The sequence below is a fragment of the Phoca vitulina genome, unplaced genomic scaffold (assembly GCF_004348235.1).
Source record: "Phoca vitulina isolate PV1807 unplaced genomic scaffold, GSC_HSeal_1.0 scaffold17, whole genome shotgun sequence".
NCBI lineage: Eukaryota > Metazoa > Chordata > Mammalia > Carnivora > Phocidae > Phoca > Phoca vitulina.
In genome coordinates, this window is record NW_022589720.1 from 32,943,762 (window position 1) to 32,968,172 (window position 24,411).

Sequence of the window (24,411 nt, forward strand, 5' to 3'; positions counted from 1 at the left end):
CTCCCTCTCCCACTCCCCCTGCTGTCTCTCTCTCTGTCAAATAAATAAATAAAATCTTTAAAAAAAGAAAAGAAATGAGCTATAAAGACATGGAGGAAACTTAAATGCATATTACTAAGTGACAGAAGCCAATCTGAAAAGGCTGCATACTGTATGATTTCAACTAGATGACATTTTGGCAAAGGAAAAACTGTGGAGATAGTAAAAGGGTCAATGATTGCCAGGGGTTGAGGGGTGTTTGGGAAAGAAGAACAGGTGGAACATGGAGTATTTTAGAACAGTGAAACTATTCTATATGCCACTCTAATGGTGGATACATGACATTTTGCATTTGTCAAAACCCACAGAACTGTATAACACAAAGAGTGAGCCCTGATGTAAACCACAGACTAGTAATAATAATGTATCAATATTGACTCATCAATTCTAACAAATATACAACACTAATGTAAGACTTTAATAATAAGGAAATATGTAGTCTCCTTTTTTTAAAAAAACACCTCATTCTGTATTTTGTCACTCATTTTTTGATGTCTACTTTATTAAGCTTACATTTTCTTCCAGGTCTTCTATAGAAAAAGGACCATGGGGATTTTTTTCCTTCTTTTGGGATAAATTTTGTTTTGTTTTGTTTTACTTTGTTTTTGCAGAATGGAAAATGTCCTTGGAAATATTTTAGTCTCTATGTTATTCTCTACTTTTGATGCATTGTAATCAGAAAAAGTACTCCCTGTTATTTTTATTTGGGGAGAATAGGGGCTGCTTAAAATGCATATTCTCTGTTAACAGAGTATAGATTTCTATATTATATCAGTCATGAGGGTTTTTTTGTTTTTTTTTTTAATGATTTTATTTATTTGACAGAGAGAGACACAGTGAGAGAGGGAACGGGGGGAGTGGGAGAGGGAGAAGCAGGCTTCCTGCTGAGCAGAGGGCCCGATGTGGGGCTCGATTCCAGGACCCTGGGACCATGACCTGAGCCAAAGGCAGATGCTTAACGACTGAGCCACCCAGGTGCCCCTCAATCATGAGTTATATTCCCTGGCAGTTATATTATTAATTTTATACAAAGTATATAAACTTCTGTTTCTTGATTTATCAACTTTAGATAGTATCTATTAATTCCCAGTAAGAAAAGAAGAGACTTAAACTTTTTAATGTGTATTTATCACTACATTATTTTTGCATTGCCTGGGCTTATAGAATTTATAATCTGTGTACATTTTCCTACCACTGTTTAGATCAGTTCCATATTTCATTGGAATCCGTGTTCACCCCTAGTTCCTTTATTTTGATGTCTGCTGGTGACAGGGTGTTTGTCAGCAGATTTTTTAATGAACAGCTCACCTCTATATTTTCAGAGTTCTTTGTGTTTGTAATACCTGTCTGCTTCTTTATATATGAACAGCTGTGTGGCTATACAAAAAAAAGATCTTTGAATTATATTAATGGCTTTTCTTTTTGTCTTTTTCATTCTTTGTTTCTTTTTTTTTTTTTTTTTTGGCTATTTATTTTGCTGTAGTTTTGCATAGGGTCATGCTGTTTCTTTTAAACTTATTCATGTTTAAATTAAGTATCAGGACCGTGGTTTGCTCTGATATAACATGGGTGAATTCTTCAAGCCAATTTTAGCTTTAGAAAGATACATCAATGATTTAGGTCAGAAGACCATAGCTCTTTAGAACTCAAAGAACCATAGAACTAATGTTTTCAGAAACTCAAGGCACGTGATGTGATGAACACTGGGTGTTATATGCAACTGATGAATTATTGAACACTATATCTGAAACCAGTGATGTGCTGTATGTTGGGTAATTGACTGTAAATAATAAAAAAAAAAAAAACAACTCAAGCCCAGAAAAGCAAATTTCACAATTTTAATACAATTTTCTTTCCATTACAACAGTGTTTCTAAACATGCCGAAAGGTATAGGTGGTTAAAATTTTGAATATACAAAAGGAATTAAGGAGACATTGATTTCAGGTGATGCATTGACCAATATAACCCTTGAGCTTTCATTTGTTCTGTTTCTAAAATCACGTATTTAAATCTGAATTTATCACCCACCAAAGGTCACTTATTTCAAGGAAAACTTCCTCAACTCCCAACAACTCATTTCAAGGGAAATTGGGTTTAATGCCAAACACCTCTTACTCACATATGGCTTTTGGATACCTTTGTTATTTATCATGTTTGTTTAACATGTGCTCAAGCAGTGACAATATTAATAGTAATAATAACAACAGGTATTATTATTGTTATTGATAGCATTTATTGAGCACATGTCAAGTACTAGTTATATACTTCACAGTATTATTTTATTTAAACCTCATGACAATCCTAAAAGGGATGTAGTATTATCATCCTCACTTTATAGAAAAGGATATTGTTATTATGAGAGTTTAGATACAGGGGCACCTGGGTGGCTCAGTCGGTTGAGTGTGCGACTCTTGATTTAGGCTCAGATCATGAGATCGGGGTTGTGGGATCGAGCCTCATGTCGGGCTCCACGCTCTGTGGGGAGTCTGCTTGAAGATTCTCTCTCTCCTTCTGCCACTCCCCCCTGCTCCTTCTCTCTAAATAAATAAATAAATAAATCCTAAAAAAAGAGAGAGAGAGAGAGTTTAGATATATTTGTAGACATCTGCCAGAGGGTGTTGGAGCTATAACTCAGATATCTAGCCATGAAATTTTGTATTCCTATCCGCAGTGTTACAGGCCTCCAGCCATGATTATACAGGGTAATAAATTCTGTAGATAGCTCAGATAGATATGTAGAACAGTTATTTCATCTATTTGGATATTTTTCTCCTTCAAATTCTCTTATCTCCTCTCTTCTCTTCTCTGTCCCTTCCTTCCTTCCTTCCTTCCTTCCTTCCTTTCTTTTTTGTCTGTGATAGCTCTAGTGTTTGAAAAGTTAAATGATAACTAAACTGTTCCCCAAACACTTCAAATTGGTCAACTCTTCAACATATTTATTCCTTTGCATGAAATCCAGATAGTGCCACTATTAGTCATCTGCTCACAAATCTCTAGTAACTTCCTATTGTCTACAGGTCAGTCTCCAGTCTGGAGGCAATGTCCTCTAGCCTATGTTCTTTATCCATACTAGAATCTCCACAGTTCAGTTCTCTTTCAAGTTATGTATATATTCATATTCATTGCCTATAAAATTTCTCTGACTACTTGGCTTCTTGAGATTAGTTCTAGAGAGACTAATTTTATCCTTAAGTAGATAAATGGAATGTCTGTGAATGAAGCATAAGATTTTATACCTGAGAAGACTTTAGGAGTTTTCTACCCCAACATTTCACTTTACAAATGAGGAAATCGAGGCTTAGAGAAATGAATTGATTGGCTCAAGTTTGGGTACTAATTTTTATCATAACAACTGACTTTCAATACAGCCCCTCAATTCCTTTTAATTTTAAGTAAAAGGAACATTTTAAAGTCTATCTTAAAATCCACAAACCATCTAAAATTTTTTTAAAATTTTAATATTATTTACTATATTTATTGCTACTCTATTAATGAAATGTCTAATACTCAATGTTTTGGAAAGCATGACTGACTAAATGAATGAATGGATGGATGAATATTTAAGTACTCACAGAGGTATCTTATCATCTTGATACTTTTAACGATAGCTTTCTCTCAATTTAGTGTCCTTATAAACATAATCTCTACATAAAACACTGTTTTACTTTAAAGTATAATATTATGCCTTTACTGAAAAATTAATAATCTATAAATTATGCCTTACTAAATTGTATTTCTCAGAGAATGGAACAACTTTTAGATGATAGCTTAACGTTATGACTTCACTAACAACTTCAAGTTCTTCTGACCTAATGCCCCAGTTCTACTTTAAGTAAATATCCACCTGCCCTGTCCTTTATATTCTCTCCTGTCTACTTTCACTTCTGAGTTGACAGTGGTGACCTTCAAATGAAACAGTAGCTAGCAATAATGTCATTAAGGCTGGTGGCTTCCTGGCAGGCTAGAGGGCCCAGATATATTCCATGCTGAGGTCTTACCTCATTTAAGAAAAGACATTTGTTAGACTGATGGGATGAATGTCAGCATACTCATCTGCACTGTTAATTTAACACTGTTCAAAGGTTCAAATGTCACAAGTGGAAGGGAGAATAGCCATTGGATAAGCAGGGCTTTACTGTTTATAATCAAGAGCTGTGGGACCACCTGTCTCCACAGTACTCTGAGGGTTCCACTCTAGGTGCAAATTGTGGTTAAGCGCTTCAGTGGTGCTTTTTAAATGAACCAGAGGCAGGACAACATGGCAGTTAAGGACATGCGTGAGCCTTACACTTTGATAGAGCCGGAGTTGAGGGCTGACTTTGCCGCTTCCTATGAGCCACTCCTCGGGCAGACTTTAAACCTCAGTTTCTCATTTGTAAAATAGAGATAATTATGAATACTTACCTCATTGGGAAGCTGTGAAGATTAAGTGAGATGCTGCATGCAAAGTGCTTAGTGTACTGACCCACTCCTGATAAGCCCTGATTAATAATAATCAAATCACTGAGGCCAGAAAAGTCCCTAATTGGTGATCCTGCATTAATTCCTTTTTTTTTTTTTTGCATTTTTTAAAAATTTTATTATGTTACGTTAATCACCATACATTACATCATTAGTTTTTGATGTAGTGTTCCATGATTCATCGTTTGCGTATAACACCCAGTGCTCCATTCAGTACGTGCCCTCTTTAATACCCATCACCGGGCTAACCCATCCCCCCACAACCCTCCCCTCTAGAACCCTCAGTTTGTTTCTCAGAGTCCATAGTCTCTCATGGTTCATCTCCCCCTCCAACTTCCCCCCCTTCATTTTTCCCTTCCTACTATCTTCTTTTTTTTAACATATAATGTATTATTTGCTATGGTGAGCGCTGTGAATTGTGTAAGACTGTTGAATCACAGACCTGTACCTCTGATCCTGCATTAATTCTTGCCCCACATTCTAAAGGCATGGCTTCTGATGGAATGCTGAACTCCTATCATTGATCAACAAAGCAGTGCTTTGCCTGCGTCAGATAAGCTGAGGCAAGGTACATAAATGCAAGCGAGCATTTCTCAGACTGAGAGCCATGCCCTGCACTGTCTACAGATCCCAGATGAGCTGGCAGGTTTTTCAAAACAAGTATTTAGATGAATGAGTTGACATTCAGAATGTCCTGCAGCAAAGTCCAGGAACTGCATTAACATACATTGCTTGGCATCTAAGGAGTTTGATTATTTATATTGAGTTGTGACCAATTCAGAGGCATCATGGCAAGATGTTTTCCTCTAACAACGCTGTGCTTTTGAGCTGTAACAGATGGTATGTGATGTAGCTATTTACATGCCTGTGTCTCTCTACCATGAGCAGGGGCTGTATTTCACTTACCATTGTATCAGTAATACATAGGAGAGTGCCTAGAACCTGGAAGCTGCTTCATAAGCAGCTGGTTGACTACATGAGTAAAATATGAATTCCAGCTATGTTATTTTAATACTCCCTAGATAATTTTCACCCAGTCTTTGTCAATATGATAGAGACTGCCAACTAGTCTTCAAGGATCAATGGAGCACACAGTTCATATTCTGTAGAGTGTGATTTCAAATATGCAGAGACTCAACACCCACCCCTTAACATGGCAATGTAGAACAGGAGTGGGAGCATGATTTCCAGAACCAGCCTACATGGTTTCAAATCCTCACCTTGCCACTTCTCAGCTTGTGATTTCAGAAAAGTCACTTAGAACATCTGTGCCTGGTTTTCTCATCTCTAAAATTGAGATAATTATTGTACCTACATTAATAGAATTATGGAAAGGATTAAATGAGCTAATATTCGTAAAATGCTTAGATTATTGACTAGCATGTGGTTAAGTACTATATATAATATTAATTATTAATATTTTTACAGAACACAATAAGCTCATAATGTTAACTATATAGCACTGAAATAGCTAACCAGCTCTCTGAATGATTTCTTTTTTCAAGTTTTTATTTAAATTCCAGTTAGTTAACATATAGTATAATATTAGTTTCAGGTGTAGAATTTAGTGATTCATCACTTACATACAACACCCAGTGCTCATCACAAGTGCCCTCCTTAATACCCATCACTGATTTAACCCATCTCTCCCACCCACCTCCCCTCCAGTAATTCTCAATTTGTTCTCTATAGTTAAGAGTCTGTTTCTGGTTTGCCTCTCTTTCTTTTTTCCCTATGTTCATCTGTTTTGTTCTTAAATTCCACATATGAGTGAAATCATATGGTATTTATCTTTCTCTGACTGACTTATTTTGCTTAGCATAATACACTCTAGCTCCATCCACATCATTGCAAATGGCAAGATTTCATTCTTTGTTATTACTGAGTAATATTCCATTGTATATATTTACCACTTCTTCTTTATCCATTCATCAGTTGATGGACATTTGAGTTCTTTCCATAATTTGGCTGTTGTTGATAATGTTGCTATAAACATTGGGGTGCATGTGTACCTTCAAATTAGTATTTTTGTATCCTTTGGATAAATACCTAGTAGTGCAAGTGCTGGATCATAGGGTAGTTCTATTTTTAACTTTCTGAGGAACCTCCATACTGTTTTCCAGAGTGGCTGCACCAGTTTGCATTCCCACCAACAGTGTAAGAGGGTTACCCTTTCTCTGCATCCTCATCTCTCTGAATGATATAAAGGAGCATTAAGTGATGGTTATATTTATAGCTGGAAGAAGCTCTTACTTGCCCCACATTTGGGCTGTATTGTGCTCTGTATCTCATTGTATTGTATTTCCTTGAAAATCAAACATTATGCAGCATTTATATTAATTAAACGTGATTAAGCCAAATACTCCCTTATTTAACCATTAGGATAACTACTCCTTGTTTCATACACCTAGTCTTCTTGGGTAGTTTATGACAGATGTTAATTTGAAACTAAATGGTAAATTTTAGATACATCTCAGGTACTGAATAATAGAGTCAGAAGATGCAAACAAAGAATATAGATTAAACAAATTATGTGCTTAATCAGGATAATTACATGGGTTTGCTGTGGAAATAGGAATGTAACATTATCATTCTAGTTTCCATACCTGTGCTGGATCTACTGTGACCATTGTGTCTGATTCAAGGATAAAATTAAATTCCATTTGTGTGCTTAAAATACCTAATGTAAGTACTCATTCTTAAAGTAATATATTCTGCAAAAGTATGTACTTCATATAATAGAATTAATAACTTTAATATCCATACTTTGCTTGTCTTCCTAGTTTTGATTTTAAAAAAAGGCATTTCAAAGGTTATAAATAAAAAGAAAAAAAACCCCACCCCTCAGATGAAAGATTGCATGGCACAATATTAAACACAACAGAAAGGAGGCAGTAGGAATTGGTATCTTCTACATTCTGTGTGCCAGGCAGGTCATTTTTATTCAAATGTCAGGTACAAAATCAGTGAACCTCATATACTGTGAGTAGATAAGACTTGCTGACTGGATAGCTAGACAGACAGACAGAACGGTGAAGCATACCTAACCTACAATAACACTTGACTTTTCTGAAGTTTAATATTCTCCCAACCTCAACAGAGCTTCCATGCAGAAGTAAAGGAAAATGGCCTTCTAGACTTGGAAAGAGTTGTCTCTAGCCATTATCAAGCAGATGGCATTTTATTCCCATTTAACAAACATAGTTTCTATACTGGGTTAAATACTGTCTCCACAAAATTCATGTCTACCCGAAATCTATGAATGTGGCCTTATTTGGAAAAAGGATATTTGCAGATGTAATCAAGTTAAGATGAGGTCATATAGGATAGGGTGGGCCCTAACCCATATGACTGGAGTCTTTATAAGAAGAGAGAAGTTTGGACCCAGGGATACAGACACAGAGAAAGAACATCACGTGGTGATGGAAGCAGAGATTGGAGTGATATGTTCATGAGCCAAGGAATGCTAAGAATCCAGCAATCACTAGCAGCTAGGAGAGAGGCATGAGATCCTTTTCTAAGCTTCCAACAAGAAACCAATGCTGCTGACACTTTGATTTTGAACTTCTGGCCTCCCGAACAGTGAGAATAAATTTCTACTGTCTTCAGGCACCTAATTTGTGGTAATGTTACATCAGCCCTAGGAAACCAATTGCTTAATTGCTTAGTTACTTGCCTTCCCATCCCAAAGTTGATTAAAGCAGCTAATGAGAAGTGGTATGAATGTATATTTTGAAATAGTCCTTAATGCTCAAAATGGTTTAACAGTTGTCCTAGTTCAGCACAAACAGGAGTTATCTTCTTGGCTAGTGGGACCCCCTCAATATCTACGTGCAAGTTGATACGAATGAGAGCTTTTCATTTTGATTGTTAGGAAAATCAGAACAATCAGAGCGAATGTGTGTGGAGAGAAAGGAGAGGTGGATGATGGAAGAGCATGACATGGTAACTCTCCCCAACTCCTGGCCTACTAGCTTGATCATTAGTACTTGTGGAGGGATGGGTTTAAAAGCAGAACCCAAATCATCAGTTTTCATGAGCAATTTCAAGAAACATTGGTGTTTCTAGGATCAACTAACCAAGTAGAAATCAAGATGGAGGCAAGTTTTTTCTTCCACATTTGATTATGCAGCTCTTGTAGTACAGTTGTCATGAGGACAACATAGATGAATTAACGTATATTAGAACAATAGTTAGGTCTGACGATTATAAAAGAGAACATAAGCAGACCTATTTCCAAGTACATGGAAGACTCCCCTGGGGATACTCCAAAATAACTGGGAAAGATTGCTGGTTAAGCAGAAATATGTGTGTTCTTCTGTCTGTAAGGAGAGACAATAAGCCAGGAGAATCTGTGTTACTACTTAGTATTCATTAATTTAATACATATGTGTTGAATGCTTTCTAAATATATAAACTCAGTGGAGGGAGAGAACATGTTTAGTCATGTTACCCCAGGGCAAAGCAGGCACTGGGCTGTGACTGACTGAGTAGATGGATGTGCCATGTATACCACCAAGTGCCAAGAACACGGGGGACAAGACATCACTGCCCCACCCAGCAGCACAGCCAACAGGTGTCAGGTTAAAACGATAAACTTGATCCACATGGGCCATTTTTAAATAAAGTTTAAAATCGTTCCCAGTGTGACTAAAATAAACAGTTCTGCGGGGCACCTGGGTGGCTCAGTCAGTTAAACATCCGACTTTGGCTCAGGTAATGATCTCAGGGTCCTAGGATCGAGCCCCACATCAGGCTCTCCACTCACTGGGACGTCTGCTTGGTCCTCTCCCTCTGCACGCCCCCCCCCCCCACCCTGGCTTGTGCTCTCTCTGTCTCTCTCTCTCAAATAAATAAATAAAATCTTTAAAATAAAATAAGCAGTTCTGCTATAATTGTCTGGAAAATTAATTGATGTGAAATAGTTCATTTCCCCCAAACTCTCAGATAAATCAAATGAAAATGAAATTAGGAAAAGCAACAGAAATTAGTCACTTCAAGCAACTGCTCTGAAATGAATGCATTTCCTTTGAAAACTCTCAGAACATAAATCCCTAACCATTGAAGTAGGTTTTATTAAATACAGGCAAAGCATTTTATTCTTACAGCTCTCTTTGAAGATAGAAATACATTGTAGCATACCCAGTCACAATTTTTGTTGAAGGAGCCAACTGGAATTTATTTCTTCCTGTAACTTACAGCAGAAGTAGTATCATTTTCCAAGCAGCATTATTAAAAATGTTACTTTGAAAAAAATCTAATAGCCACTTCTGATCTTCTGCAGACAGAAAGAGTAGAAGACATCACCTACTGTACTATCGCTTGGGTTTTGACTGAACTCCGGGCATCTTGGCAATCTCTTTCTGATCTCCTCACCGTGTAAATACTTAATGTTGCCAGTTTCCTTGCATTATTAGAACAACATGACAGCTCTGTGTACAGAAAATTTTGACAGGACTGTGCAAGATGGGAACAGAATCCTTTGAACAAGGGAGATGAAGCCCCTAATAGAGTTTTAATGATAAATAGAAGGGGACTGAATCTCTCAACTCTCATATCAACTAATAAATTTCTTCCCAGACTTACTGAAAAACAGAGTTGGGTTCTAAGGTTCAGGAAGGGCATGCCCACTGCCAATCCTCATCTTAAAGAGGGGAAGTCCGTTGCCCTTGTGGAGGAAATGATTCCATTGTCCATTTTATAATGGCAATGTAATCTTAGTAAAAGTATGTATTGTTACATTGTAACAATGTAATAGCTCACCATGACACTGCTCAGAATTCAGAGGGATCATCTAATAGTTCTAGAGTGAAAAACCATAATTGTAACAAACAATAGAAAGGAAATAAACATCTAGCATAGTTGCTAAATCAAAGTACTTAATACGTATTAGTTCTTTTCCCTACTTCTTACTTCTCCTTACAGTTTGTCAAACTCCTAAAGTGTGAGTATTTATTTCCAAGATTTTTTTTAAAAATTTTATTCTCTTTTGTACCTGAGGTGGTGAAAGGAGCACATTTATGACTAATGCCTGATAATTATTTTGGATGAACTTGCTAGGTAGTGGGATACTTAGATAATGTCATAAGTGATAGAGTTGAGTATATAGTTCAGTGGGAACACTAAGGAGGACATAGCTATGAACCTTTAAGATTAGATTGCTATTTTAACTATATTGTTTCATGGAGGAATAAACCTTTTAACATGTATGATCTCTTACAGATATTCAATTAGTTAAAAAATAAAAACCAAAACCAACCAACAAACAAACAATGATCTCCTCTTCCCATTCTTTCCCCCATGAATACACTATCTTTTGCTGGTTTCCATTAATTCTCCTGACTCCTAGGTAAATAGAACTTTTTAAATTATCCTCAATTACCATCCTATCAGGACTTTGAAACATCTGTCATTTTTTCTTCCTTTTGTTCAAATCTATTTCAGGAAGTTGGAGAGAGATGCTTATATCTATCTATATGGTGTGTATTCTATACCTTACAGTTCTAGCAGCTGACAGTGGTCAACATTCACCATTCATAAGATGTGAAGAATAAAGTGGGAAATAGAGAGAAATCGGATTTTTAATTCAAGTTTTAATTAAACACCAATACTTTAATAGAGAAGCACAGTATGACCATACTTTATTTCCATATTTTCCCACAAAACTGGGAAGGATCACATGTTGACCTTGCTTTCCTCTTTGCTTCCCATTAGTGAATCACTTTTATTTCCATCATCTCTTTTGCCATGCCTCATGGTTTAAATGAAAGCCTAGTGCTGGCTATGACTAAATATAGCATATTATGGGGAAAAAAAGAAGAGCACAGTTTATGTCAAGGACGCCTGTGGCCCTTGCAGGAAAAAAAACATGGGAAATGAAAAAGTGAAAGCAGTGCCATGTAAATCTCACATCTGTTCCGGAGGCACATTGTCTTTCTAGAATGAACATTCAGAATGCTCCAAAAAGCCTGCCAAGATTTACCTATCTGATGATTGCTACCCACTTCCACTGCTTTACATGAGGATTAATAATTATAAGAAGAGAAGAAAAGAAGGAAGCCCCCTTTGGCATTGGGAAATCTTGGGCAGGAAAGTGAGAGACCCTTAGGCAATTAAGTGTTGTATTTCACTCTTTATTCCAACTGAAGAATGAGTCTACTTCAATAATCATAATGCTCAACAATGATTGAGGAATTATACTATGTGCCAGGAGCTAGACCAACTACTTAAAATAAATATATTACCTCATTAATCACAACAGCTCCATTTACGTGATAGGAACCCTTTCTGCATTAGGTACCTGAAGCAGTATTTAAGCATATTATATGAAGTTAAAATGAGAATGCCTAGACTCAGGATTTAAACTCCAGCCATGTTAGTCCCAAACCTGTGCTCCATACGCTCTACTACTCCCAAGAAGTAAGAAGGCTTGCAAGAATAGTTGACCAGCTAGAGGATAAAGGGAATGGGGTTTTTTGATACTTGCCAAATGCCTCTGATCCCCACTGTAAGTTCATTAAAACTTATGGAAATTACCATGGTCTATTTTAGTGAAAGGAGTGTAATTTATTTATATTTGAATGATGATGCATACGTGACTCAAAATCTAGTTATTATAAAAAGTATTGGCTAAAATATTGTGGCTAAATGTATTGCTCCACAGCAATTTTATTATTTTAAGATTTTAATTGCTATAAAATTAATCTTTTCTTAACTACATGAACAATAGCTCCATCCTCTCACTCAGAAGAAAAATGGATCATCACGTTGGCTTTTTTCCCATTCAGAAGCTAGAGAAATTTACCCTGCCCAAGAATCTGACCTGGCCCAAAATATATAGTGAGTTTAATTTGAAAGCTTCTGATCTATCTGAAAAGAGAAGGATGACCACTGTCTTAGCTTGCAATCCCCAGAAGCAGATCTCAAGGCAAGGATTCAAGAGCAAGTATATCATTTGGTTGGGGATCCCAGTAAGCACTATTAGGGAAGGAGGACATAAGATGGTAGGAAAGTAAGCTACCCTGGAGGCTCCAGAAGTTTAAGTTCATTAAGGAATTCTGAAAGAACACTCCTCAAAGTAATCCATCCAAGCTCAGGTATTTCTTTACCAAATCACTGTCAGTCAGGATAAAAAAATCTTCCCGCAGAAAATCACTGGAGTTTATAGCAGCTTTTGGGCTGGGCTACAGTCATTAAAGTTAGAAGTCACTGGAATTGTCTGTTTCTTATGTAGTGATAGGCTCATTAGCATAATCTGAAAACAGAAGGATAAACAAAGGAAAATTTTTACTCCTGTACATTGTGTCATCAAGTCCAGGGGCAACTGTTATAATTATGTTGTAGTTAGTAAAATATTTCTCTACTTCAACAAGATTTATACTATAGTCTTTCTAAGGATTAATGTTTATCCTAGGAAGATGTTTGTGGATGTGTATTTTTGATCCATTTGGATTATTAAGAAGAATAAGGAGACATGCTTGCAACTCACAAATTTTGGAGTGCTATATTCCATCCTATAATTCATTCATCCTCATCTTCCCAACTCTTCCATCTTTCTGAGATGAACAACTCAGAATTTGGGCTCTATATACTGGTGGACTGTAGGATCCACAGATTTCCTGAGGGTAAGAAGTGAATGATTTCAGACTCACAACAACCTGTGTAAATAGGGAATGGGGTTGCCTTCAAGGGAAATTTGAAGGAGGGTTTCTTATAGAAGAGGAAGGACCTAAATATGTGGAGCAACCAAGAATTGGGTTATAACCATCAGATAACTCCCTCTGAAGTGTTTAATATTTTTATGTTTTTCCTTGGATTGTGAAAGAGCCCTATTTGACATTCAGTCTTAAATGCCTCTGATCCCCACTGTAATTTTTTTTAATTGACCTGCAATCTTTCAGTAAAGGTTGATATATACCAGATAGACTTCTGTGGCAATCATGGGAAGTATACCCTGTCCTGTACTTATTTCATCATTGAGTATGGCAAAGAGTTAGCCATATCTACTTATGTATGGATGGGAGATTTTAGTCCAAGAATTTCAGGGTAGGATTACCAGCAAAAAGAGGGCAGGCAGTTCATTGGTGACCTGGGACCAAGAGAAGGAATATGTAATAGGATAAGTGACTCAGTGTGGATATAAAACAAACACATTTTTCCTAAATATGCCAGAGAAGGGAATGGGGTTTTTTGATACTTGCCTTTTAATTAACAATCAAGAACAGCTACAACTAACAGTCATGCCTAACTCTGGATCCAGTAATGATGCTGCCCTGATAGCTACTCTCATTATTGTCTTCATTGCTAAGATTCCTGGGAGCTCAGTTAGAGCTCAGGAAACTCTAGTAATGAATTAAATTTAGCTTATAAATGTAAACTTTAGGAATCTTTACTCCACTAGTACTTATCTCAATAAATATCCTTTATACATGAATAAAAATTAATTCCTATAGAATTGCATGCCATTTTCTTGTATGATCTTGAGAAAACATTAGCTTTGTATGATCATTTCTCAATTAGGCAGTAACCCAGGGGGCATGACCAGATTTTGAGAAACACTGTTATAACTTAGGAATCAGTTCTTATGACCAACATCTTCTAAAACATGAAAAAGAACCACATGGGAAGTAATATGAGAAAATAAAATGCATTAAAGAATTAACATATTTGGAAGTCATGAATCCTGAGAAAGATATATGTATATATACAGTATAGGATAGGAGAAATAAATATAATCAGTGGGAGTATGACTTGTAACCAAGTAGTACATAGAATCTCATGACTATTACTACATATTATGTAAATTTGTTTGGACAAAATAAAAATAGGAATATAACTGAGGACAGGTGTACCTTATTCCAAAGAATCATATCTATTAGAAATGAAGATGGAATAGCATTATATGTCAAGAAGATATAATTTAAAATAGCTTTATTACTTTTTCTGTTTATTAAAGTAATATGCAATTGTTATTTAAAAAACCCCAAAAATTCAAGAATTAGGAAGAAAAGAATAAAAGTACCACTAATGTCACCGTGATATATTTATATTCTAGAAGATATATGTACACATTCACATAAATCTTCATATATGAAGAAGAAAAAATGACAGAAAGTGTTTGCTTAGAGACAAAAACAGAGGTCGACAATGGGGTCTTTGTTGTTAGAGGTGACTAGCTGCTGCTTAATTGAAGGAACTGGACATGAGTGCTGACAGTTCACAAGCTAGAAAAGGCAAGGTAGAATAGTAATGGAAATAGTCACAGAGTTAGTGTTAGAAATTGTAACAATGACGATGATAGCTACTATTTATTACAGACTAACTTTATGCCAGGTACTCTACATGAATGATCTAATACTACAGAACAGTGAACTAGATACAATTTCCCTCAGTTTACAGATGATACTAGGTAATTTGCCTCTGTATGCATAGCAGGTAAATTACATTAGTGGTCAAGGACTTCAACTCCCAGATATGTGCTAGAAGTTTCCTTCAGCACAGTACATTAAATGCTCACGAGACTGCTGACAGTCTCATGACCCGTATAGTTGGGGAAATCATCTAAGAGCCCCTTTAGCTATCAGGAAAGAATTCGTTGTTGAAGTGATGGAAGAAAGAGTGAACTTGGGGAAACAGGATATTTCTGAAGTGCTCTTGTCTCCACTATGGTATCTTCTCCACTGCACCTACTTCTCTGAGTTATGAACATCTTATATCTTATTCTGAGATGGAGAGAGTGTATCAGGCTGCTTCCAAGGACTGCACTCTAGCCCTGGGAAGCTTGGGAAGCAAGCATCTGACCTGTCTGGCCATCTATGCTGCTCACCATGGCATAGAGTCGAGGACTCCACAAACACTAGAAGGAGATTAGGTCCTGGGCTGCCAAAACACAACAAACATCCAGTAAACATAGGGAGGGAGAAGGCTATCTCATTAGAGGAATTTTCCATAGTGGGAGGAAATACATGGAGGAGAAAGATTTAAAAGAGAAAAAAAAGTCAGCTATGCATTAAATTTTTCCTCTTGTAATTCTTTTTATTCTTACTATCTTTTTTTTAAAGAATTGATAACATAGTCATTTATTTTTCACACATTTTTTTCTAGTCAACACATTTTAAATTTGTAAGTAGCAGCTACATGCACCTTCTAAATACATTCTTTTTTTCATATCCCTTTATAAGCAGTGTGAATAGTCTTTTAAGTGTCCTGAAGAAGTATCCTCAAGAGATGAGAGAGCTCTAGGCCATTTTATTTGTTTAATTTAATCATCTAATTATTATTTTTTTTTTTTTTAGCTATATTGAAGTATAACTGACAAATACAATTGTAAGATACTTTAGGTTGCATCATGGTGATTTGATATACATCTATCCCCCTCATATATTACCTCGCTGTTTCGTGGGGAGGGAGGTGGCAGGAACATTTAAGTTCTACTCTCTTAGCAAATGTTATTTATATGATAGTTCCATTTTTGTTTATCCACATTACTCAGTTAGGTGGCAGTTCTGCAGAAGCAATAAAATGCTATTTACTTGAGCCAATATTATGGTATCCTGTTGCTCTAAGGGTGCAGATAGGAAGTAAGTAGTTAATTAGTTAAAAGGACTTGAATTCTGTTGGGTCTCTGCAAACAAGAGACAATGCCAAAGTGCACTTTTGAACTTCAAAGCTTTCAAAATGTGGCAAGGTCAGAAGAGTTTAACTGGGGCAAGAGGGAGGACCATAGAGATTGAATTTATTTGTTTTTGGAAGGTCAGGAAGCAGATGAAACTGCAAGGAAGCTAATTCTTCTAACAGCAAACCAGAGGAATAGGCCATTGGTCCTCCCCTCTGAGGTCAATCATATCAGAGGTATGATTTCCTGATGGTTTTGTAGGTTATGAGTTACAAATTTGGGATTAAAACCCATCTTCAACTTGTCTGGGTGTCAAGAGCTCTTCCTAGATCTTGTATTTTCAGCTCTTATTATAGCTATAAATGTGTCAAAACTCATTAACACTTTAATTAAACAGTTTATATTTTACTCAAGATATTTAATTGTTTTGAGGAAGAGTAAAAAATACACATATCTCATGGAAGATTTAACATATTCCTGAAAGCTAAAACTTAAACCACTGTTTGTTCCTTCTCTAGTCATAGCAATGTAGTTTTTCTCTTCATTTTCCATGAACACCTACCATGCTGTCAAACAATTTTAACACAGATGAGCCAGCTGAAAGAATAGGCATATAATGAAATGCCTTTGCACTAGGAAATAGCCTTTTCAATAGAATTAGTTCTGTTCAGGTCTTTTTTATACTACTGAATTATCTGGTGGGGTTTTTTTTGTTTTGTTTTTTGTTTTGTTTTGTTTTGTTTTGTCTTTCAGGTAACAGAGCACTAATGCAGCTGTGGACCATTCTACTCTAAAAACTCTTTTGATTTAGGTCCCCCACTGGGCAGAAATCACATTCTGTAACACTATCATACATTTACAGTTTGCCTGATTGGTGTTATACACTTTTATGTATATCACTTAGTCTCTGTGGAAAATACCTTTAGTGACAGCAGAACTCAATGTCATGTTTCTTGCTATACCTTTTCTTCCTGGTTATTCTAGTGCAAGCCTTATTTTATGAGTACATCAACATTCCTCAAGTATTTTTAGGATTTCAGCACCAGATATTCATTCAAAGAATAAAAAAGCATGCATTAGATTGTATGTTTCTTTTTTCATATTCACAAATAATATATTCCTTTAAATGTGACTGTTTACATTGAATCACAAATTCCATTCTTATTTTCTTCTGTTCTTCCTGTCTCTATGAGGCTAAAGTTTAGCCAACTTGTGGGATAATAGACTAGCATCATACGTTGGTGAGTTCAAGCTCATTTGTGAGATATTTTCTTCTATTTATTTCAATATTTAGTGGCAGTATTTCAGTGGCATCAGTAGTTCAGGGACAACTGAAAGATTATGCATATTTCAGTCATCTAGGTAAATTCTGAATCATCACTAAAGCAGGCATTTTAATGCAGGAGGTCAAATAATATAACACAAATGAGTGCCCAATAGATTCTAGCCATGTAGTTTGGTAACGATAATGATACAGAAGTTGATTAGCTATAAAAAGTTAAAAAATTTGCATTGCAAGTGAATATGGCAAATTTCAAGAAAGGTAAAACTTCTGTTCTTCCCTAAATCTCCCGTTGTTTTAGGAAATAAAACAGAGAAGAACATTTTTATTTAGCAAGTCTAACTTCAACATAAGAATTGAAAGGAAATGAAATTTTATTTAGAAGTAAGCCAAAGCAAAACCAAATGAAGAAAAAACATACATATAGTAGAATATAAAAATGTCAACACTGCCTAGAGACACATAGTGAAAACATTTTTGAGGAAAAAGATCCACTGGATAAGCTCATTGTATCAATGACTTTTACCAGCAACTTGCCCATTGGCACCTATAGATTTCTATAGGTGTGTTTATTTTAATCTTTATCTCTCCCCTGCTGCCAATTTACATACACATCGTCTTTCTATCTGTGTCATACTGAAAAGGATAAGATGAACATCATGGTCAATACTGAGTATCAAGTTATATAATCTAGTGCAGAGAGTGCAGAAATAATCTAATGAAGGTCTTATTTATCTCATGTCATGACATTTACATTGATATAATCTACTTTCCTGTTTCAGAACTTTAGTGTAAGTGGCAGAACATTTTAAATTTTTCGTTCTAAAAATGTTGAAATTTCATACTGTCAGGAAGGAAGTTATCTTTTTTTTTTTTTAATTGCACAGAACTTTACAGAGAGTCTTCTCCAATATGCCACCCAGAATGTTTCTCCTGGAATGACGTTTCTTCCTTTGCATACTCTCTCTTTGAAAAAAAAACAAAGCTTGATTTTGTTTCCCAATTTATCGCCAACTTTTTATATGATATTGAGCAAACCATTTTGGTTCTGTTTTGTTCCTTAAATAACAAATGACTTGGAAAGATATAATAAAAAATTTTAAAAAAACTTTTAAAAGCAAAATAACATTTTCTATAGTTTTATAATAAATCTTCTACATCTAAAATCCAAAAAGGATTTCCTCAAGTATTTTTAGTGCCACATCTCTTGTGGTAAATGGATGCCCAAAATATAAAAAAAAATTTTTTTTTTCAAAATGTAGCACCAATGTTTTTTAGCCACCTTTAGCTATACACTGATCCCTCTGGGTAGACTAACAGGAAGTTTCCAGATGGCCTTTATCACTTTACCACTGGTGGAGACTGGTGTGGGTGGAGAAATTTGACAACATGAAAAGTTAAGAGAATTCTGTTACCAAAGTTGGAGAGCTGGCTTTCATCCTTGGTTCTGTCTGCAATTATGTGATTGTGAGCAAGTCAAATCTTTTCTGGACCTTTGTTTCCTCATCTATTAAGTAATAAAGGATTTGACTTCATGATTTCTAGGATGCATCCAAGTTTTAAAATTGCTCTATTCCATCCCTTCATTGATGATTTGGAAATATTCTTAGTCCAGATTCAGTAAGAAATCTATGAGGAAACTACAATAAAATGTTGTTCTAAATTTTTGGTTTTATGTTAGTTCCTATATATTTAAATCCTTGCCATCTTTTGTCAAATGTTCATAATGCTTTAAACTGGAAACGCCCAATGTCTATCATTAGCAGGATGAATAAAATTGTGACATAGTCATATCAAGGAATACTAAATACAGCTACATACAACATGGGTGAATCTTAGAATATTCAATGAAAAGAGTAGGACATAAAAGAACATTTATAGCTTTATTGCTTTTTTTTTTTAAAGATTTTATTTATTTATTTGACAGAGAGAGACACAGCAAGAGAGGGAACACAAGCAGGGGGAGTGGGAGAGGGTGAAGCAGGCTTCCTGCTGAGCAAGGAGCCTGGTATGGGGCTCGATCTCAGGACCCTGGGATCATGACCTGAGCCAAAGGCAGACGCTTAATGACTGAGCCACCCAGGCGCCCCTAGCTTTATTCCTTTTGTAGAAATTTTAAAATCAGGAAAACCACCTCCCCTCCATCAAGCCATTAAAGTTCATTCTTACTCAAAGATCATGCCAAGTTCTCTGAGGATCTGACAACCATCCTGGGACAGCTTGGAGCTCTCCTCCAAGATGTAACTTGGAGATCCAATGTAACAGAAGTTCCACCATCTTGTCATGTTTCCAACTCAGTAAGTGGTCTGAAGGGTCGGTCATTAAGGCAAAGAAATAAATACTGGAAGTACTTTCTTTGGTTCTTGAATGCTTTGGCCCAAAGGTCACTTCTGCTCACAGAGCATTGACCAGAAGTAGTCATATAGTCTCACTTAATTGTAATAAGCCTGGATAATGTGAGAAGCACATAGATATTTGGCAAGAAGTTAGTATCTCTGCCTCATTCTTAATGATAATTTCCATGACCATTGCTGCCATGGATTCTTTGCAGCCAAGAAATGCCAGAATGGTGCTATATTTTCTGGACACTCAATGCATTAGAACCAGACAGTATTCTATCCTGCAGTGTGGAGCACCTTCCTGCCAGCTTTGTGCTACACATTCTTTTTGGCCACTTAAACAATGCTACTGTGAGTCAAACTCATAAAGCTTTTAATGGGAATGTTTTCAGTTTCTGCTCATAAGCTCACACAGATGTAATTACCTAATGGTTATCCAAAAAAATAGAAAGCATTTTCTCCCTTCTAGGTTTTATACTCCTACTTTTAACTTCTTTTTCAGTCAATTTTCTTTATAGAGTCTCACATTTCAGGCCTTCTGACATGAAGCTTGTGTTTTCCTTAGTGTTCTGACAATAAAAATAGATTACGGTTTTATTAAAGGCATGAGCTGGAAAATACATACCAGCCCTCAGTCCAGTTAGAGGTTTAATTCAGAACAATTCAAAGAGACATGAGCATGGAGAACAGTGTTTGCACCATTTCTAGGCACATTATATTTGTGGAGATCAATGTAAATAATTTCATGATCAATTTATGCTGGGGAGAGGTCACTATCACATCTCAGAAATTCAAAACTTCTCACAAGGCATTAGAAGGCAATCCCCTTTCTGTGCATTGGGAAAGAACAGTGAAGGCTATATGTCACATCACTATACCTAGGTGGTTTTCTCCCCATTGTTTCTCTCCCACCAGAGCTAACTTCACCTTTTGTATTCTTTGCACATTTCTTCAACATTTTAAGTATAACTTTTAAAATGTTGTTAGCAAGAATGTTTAGTAATCATGCTATATGATGGATTGAACAAGTTTGGGTTTTTTTCTCTCTCTCTGCTATGAAGCCTGAAATCCACTGGACTCTAGCAAATCCATGTCAGTTTGAATCAACCTATATTCCAGCTGTTGGAGATGGGTTTATCTCAAAGCTGCCTCTGGAAAGTTTCTGTGCTATAGGTCACAAGCCAGGCTCTGACCTCCTGTCTGAGACACTCTCCTGGTGGGAAGGCCACCCAAGATGGGACTATCCCTCAGGCTGAGGGAGAGTCAGGTCAAGCCAATTTCCCAAACTGCCAATTTAAACAATGACATATGCCAAAGTCTATTTGTACAAAATCACAGAGAGATCAAAAAAAGAAACTATAATAAGGATAGTTTCTACTGAGTTTGAATTCATGCCTGTCCTGTTTGTTTATATTATTTTTCCCTCTGTTAACTTTTAGAACATTAGCTCTTTGAGGACAGAACAAAGCTTTTTAATATTAGGTACACAATCTATTCTGATGTGACAACTTAATAAATATTTAAGATATGATTAGGCCAAAATTGTCCTTATAGTTTAAAAAAGAGAAGAAGTCCCTCTTTGAATAGTGTAGTCCCACTTAACTAAGGAAGAAAAAAAACTTTAACATTTTCTTTGAAATAATCATTGGTTTTAACTATGCTATTTTCTTTGAAATAATCATTGGTTTTAACTATGGTGTGTGTGTGTGTGTGTGTAAACTCAATTTAATTTGTTAGTACAAATGGTAGTAGAACCAGCCTCAATTTGGGGAAGATATTTAGACATTTAAAGATGTACAGAAATATGTGAAAATAGGAATATAGGCCCATGTGAAGCAGAAAGTCTTGAAAAGAGAGGGAAGATCTAAAGAAGAGAAAAGTACCATAAAATTTCGGTAGTGACCAGGATAATTCTATGAGTTTATGAATTAGTTAATTATATTACCCTAGCAATAAATTCAGAGAAATTGTCAGTCAGTGAAAATTCAAGTATTTTCACCACTTTGTCTAAAGTTCCCTTGATTTTTATCCTTTTCTTCTTTCCCACTCTGCTTTTTTACTTTGAGTTTAATTCTGAAAGAAATTATTTCCAAATCTATCTCAAATTAGAAGCTCTGGTTAAGAGATTAACTAATTCCTAAGGACATAATGCTGAAGAGCATAGTCAATATTAGGAGATAATATTGCCCATAGACCCTGAGCCTTGAAACTTTGAAGGTCTTACTGCAGTCCTCCTCTAACTATTGCCCTTTCCATGGGGTGAAAGTCTGAAGGGTCAAGAGGATACACTCACCTGCACCTTCCTTAATCTAGATCATTCTCTTACCACTCAGAGAATGGAGGGGTACTCAGAGAATGAGCCTGGAATTCCCTACCCTAAGGCACCAAGCCCACCAGGGCCAATGCACACCTCTTTAATAAGTCTCCCGAGGGCAGACTATATTTATGATATGTATGTGCTTCTGTCAAAAAGTATATTTTTACAAGTATACCATATAAAGTGGTATAATATTATTTGAAAATAGACTGTAATAAGGTACAGAAGCTTAATATAAACCCAAGACTATCCAATGAAATATAAAATAAATAAATCAATAGTGAAGATAAAGTGAAATCTTAAAGTGAAAAATATACACAAATAATCATAAAGAAGCAAGACAAGAAGAATATTGGACAAAGTGCAGATAAGCATTAACACATGAATTGCAAATGGTAGATTTAGAAGCAACAATCACACTGATAATTATTTTAACTGATAATTTAAATCAATTAATTATTTAAATGGTATAAACATACTCTTTTAAAGGGCAGAGATTATTATACACAAAAATAGACCTATATGACATAAGAAAATCAGATGGATTAAAGTAAAAAGAATGAAAAAATATACCATTTACTCAGAATGTATAAACATGAGAAAGCTGGAATGACTATATTAATATCAGACTAAGTAGACTTCAAAACAGGGAAAATGACTTAGGATAAAAACAAAAAACAAAATAAAACAAAAACAGGGAAAATAACCTAGGATAGATGTAGCAAAAACTGACAGAATTTAAAGAATCCACCATCTCTGTCAAAAGACAGAGATGACCTGAACAATACTATCAACCAACTTGATTTAATTTATATATATATATGTATATATATATATAGGAACAAAACAAAGAATAATGCATACTCTTTCAAGTGCATCTGAAACTTTCACCCAGCTATATGTTGAACCATTAAAAGGTTCAATAAACATAAAAGGACTGAAAATTAATAATTTATAATAAATGTAGTTAGTAATTTTATTTATTTTTCTTCCAAGGTTTTATTTAAATTCCTCTTAGTTAACATACAGTGTAATATTAGTTTCAGGTGTAGAATTTAGTGATTCAACACTTACATACGTATAACACCCAGTGCTCATCACAAGTGCCCTCCTTAATGCCCATCACCCATTTCACCCATCCCTTCCCCACCTCCCCTGTAGTAACCATCAGTTTTTTCTCTAGAGTTAAGAGTCTGTTTCTTGGTTTTCCCGTTTTCTCCCGTTAATCTCTTTTGTTTCTTAAATTCCACATGAGTGAAACCATATGGTATTTGTCTTTCTCTGACTGACCTATTTCACTTAGCATACTACTCTCTAGCTCCATCCACATCATTGTAGGTGGAGATTTGGAAAAGATGGCAGAGGAGTAGGGGACCCTATTCCAACTGGTCCCCAGAATTGAGCTGGATATCTACCAGACCACTCTGAGCACCCACGAAATCAGCCTGAGATGTAAGAAGATCTGGATCTCTACAAACAGAATATCGCAGGCGGTTGGTTTCGAGGTACGAAGCGGGGAGCCTTGATTCTGTGGGGAGATATCGGAGGATAAACGGCAGCGGGAGGGTGCCTGGCCATGGGGATCCTGCACTGCTGGTGAGCGATAGCCTCGAGCGCTGGGGACAGGCACAGACTCGCAGACCGGTAGTGGCTGGGAAAGGACTTTAGGGCAGCTTCCCAGACGGAAACCCAGATCGGAGGGGCCATGCATGCGAACTGGGGGCGCTGGCGGTTTTAGAAGCACAAAGGGCAGAGACATGCCCTTACCCAGAGGCGAGGACTGGGAGCGCTGCTAAGGGGCGCACAACCCAGGACGCTGCAGTTTATAGCAATACAGACAGAAACGGAGACAGTGTGGCCTGGAGAGCTCACTGAAGAACAACTGTGATCTCTCTGCTCTGAGGCAGAGGGTTGGAAATGGTCTCTTTTGCTCTGACTCTCGGAAGAGACGCGGAAAGCCGCCAGAGAACAAAAGCCCCAAAAAACTGATTCCCACTGAGCCCATCCCCCGCCACAGGGGGCAGGACAACTCTGCCCAAACAGGGTTGCCTGAGTAACAGCGTGGCAGGCCCCTCCCCCAGAAGACAGGCTGGGAAAACAAGAGGCCAGCAACCCCAAGGTCCCTATAAAACAGGTGCATCTTGCTTGGGTTGTGGTCAATAATTTGGACTCTATACATTCCCTCAACCACCCCTCAACAGAATGACTAGGAGGAGGAACCCCCAAAATAGAAAAGACTCAGAGATTATGACTTATGTCACAGATTTACAAATGGATGCAGATATAACCAAGATGTCGGAGATGGAATTCAGGCTAGCAATTGTGAAGACAATAGCTAGAATGGAGAAATCAATTAAT

At 36.4% G+C, this 24,411-nt stretch overlaps 2 protein-coding genes across 2 annotated transcripts in view; both read left to right on the forward strand.

Annotated features, from left to right (window-relative positions):
• The window catches only part of FBXO4 (F-box protein 4), a 509,956-nt gene that overhangs the window by 188,232 nt on the left and 297,313 nt on the right, over positions 1-24,411 (forward strand). The gene's annotated exons all lie outside the window — the stretch shown is intronic.
• GHR (growth hormone receptor) overlaps positions 1-24,411 on the forward strand; it is a 603,240-nt gene that overhangs the window by 142,879 nt on the left and 435,950 nt on the right. The window lies entirely within an intron of this gene.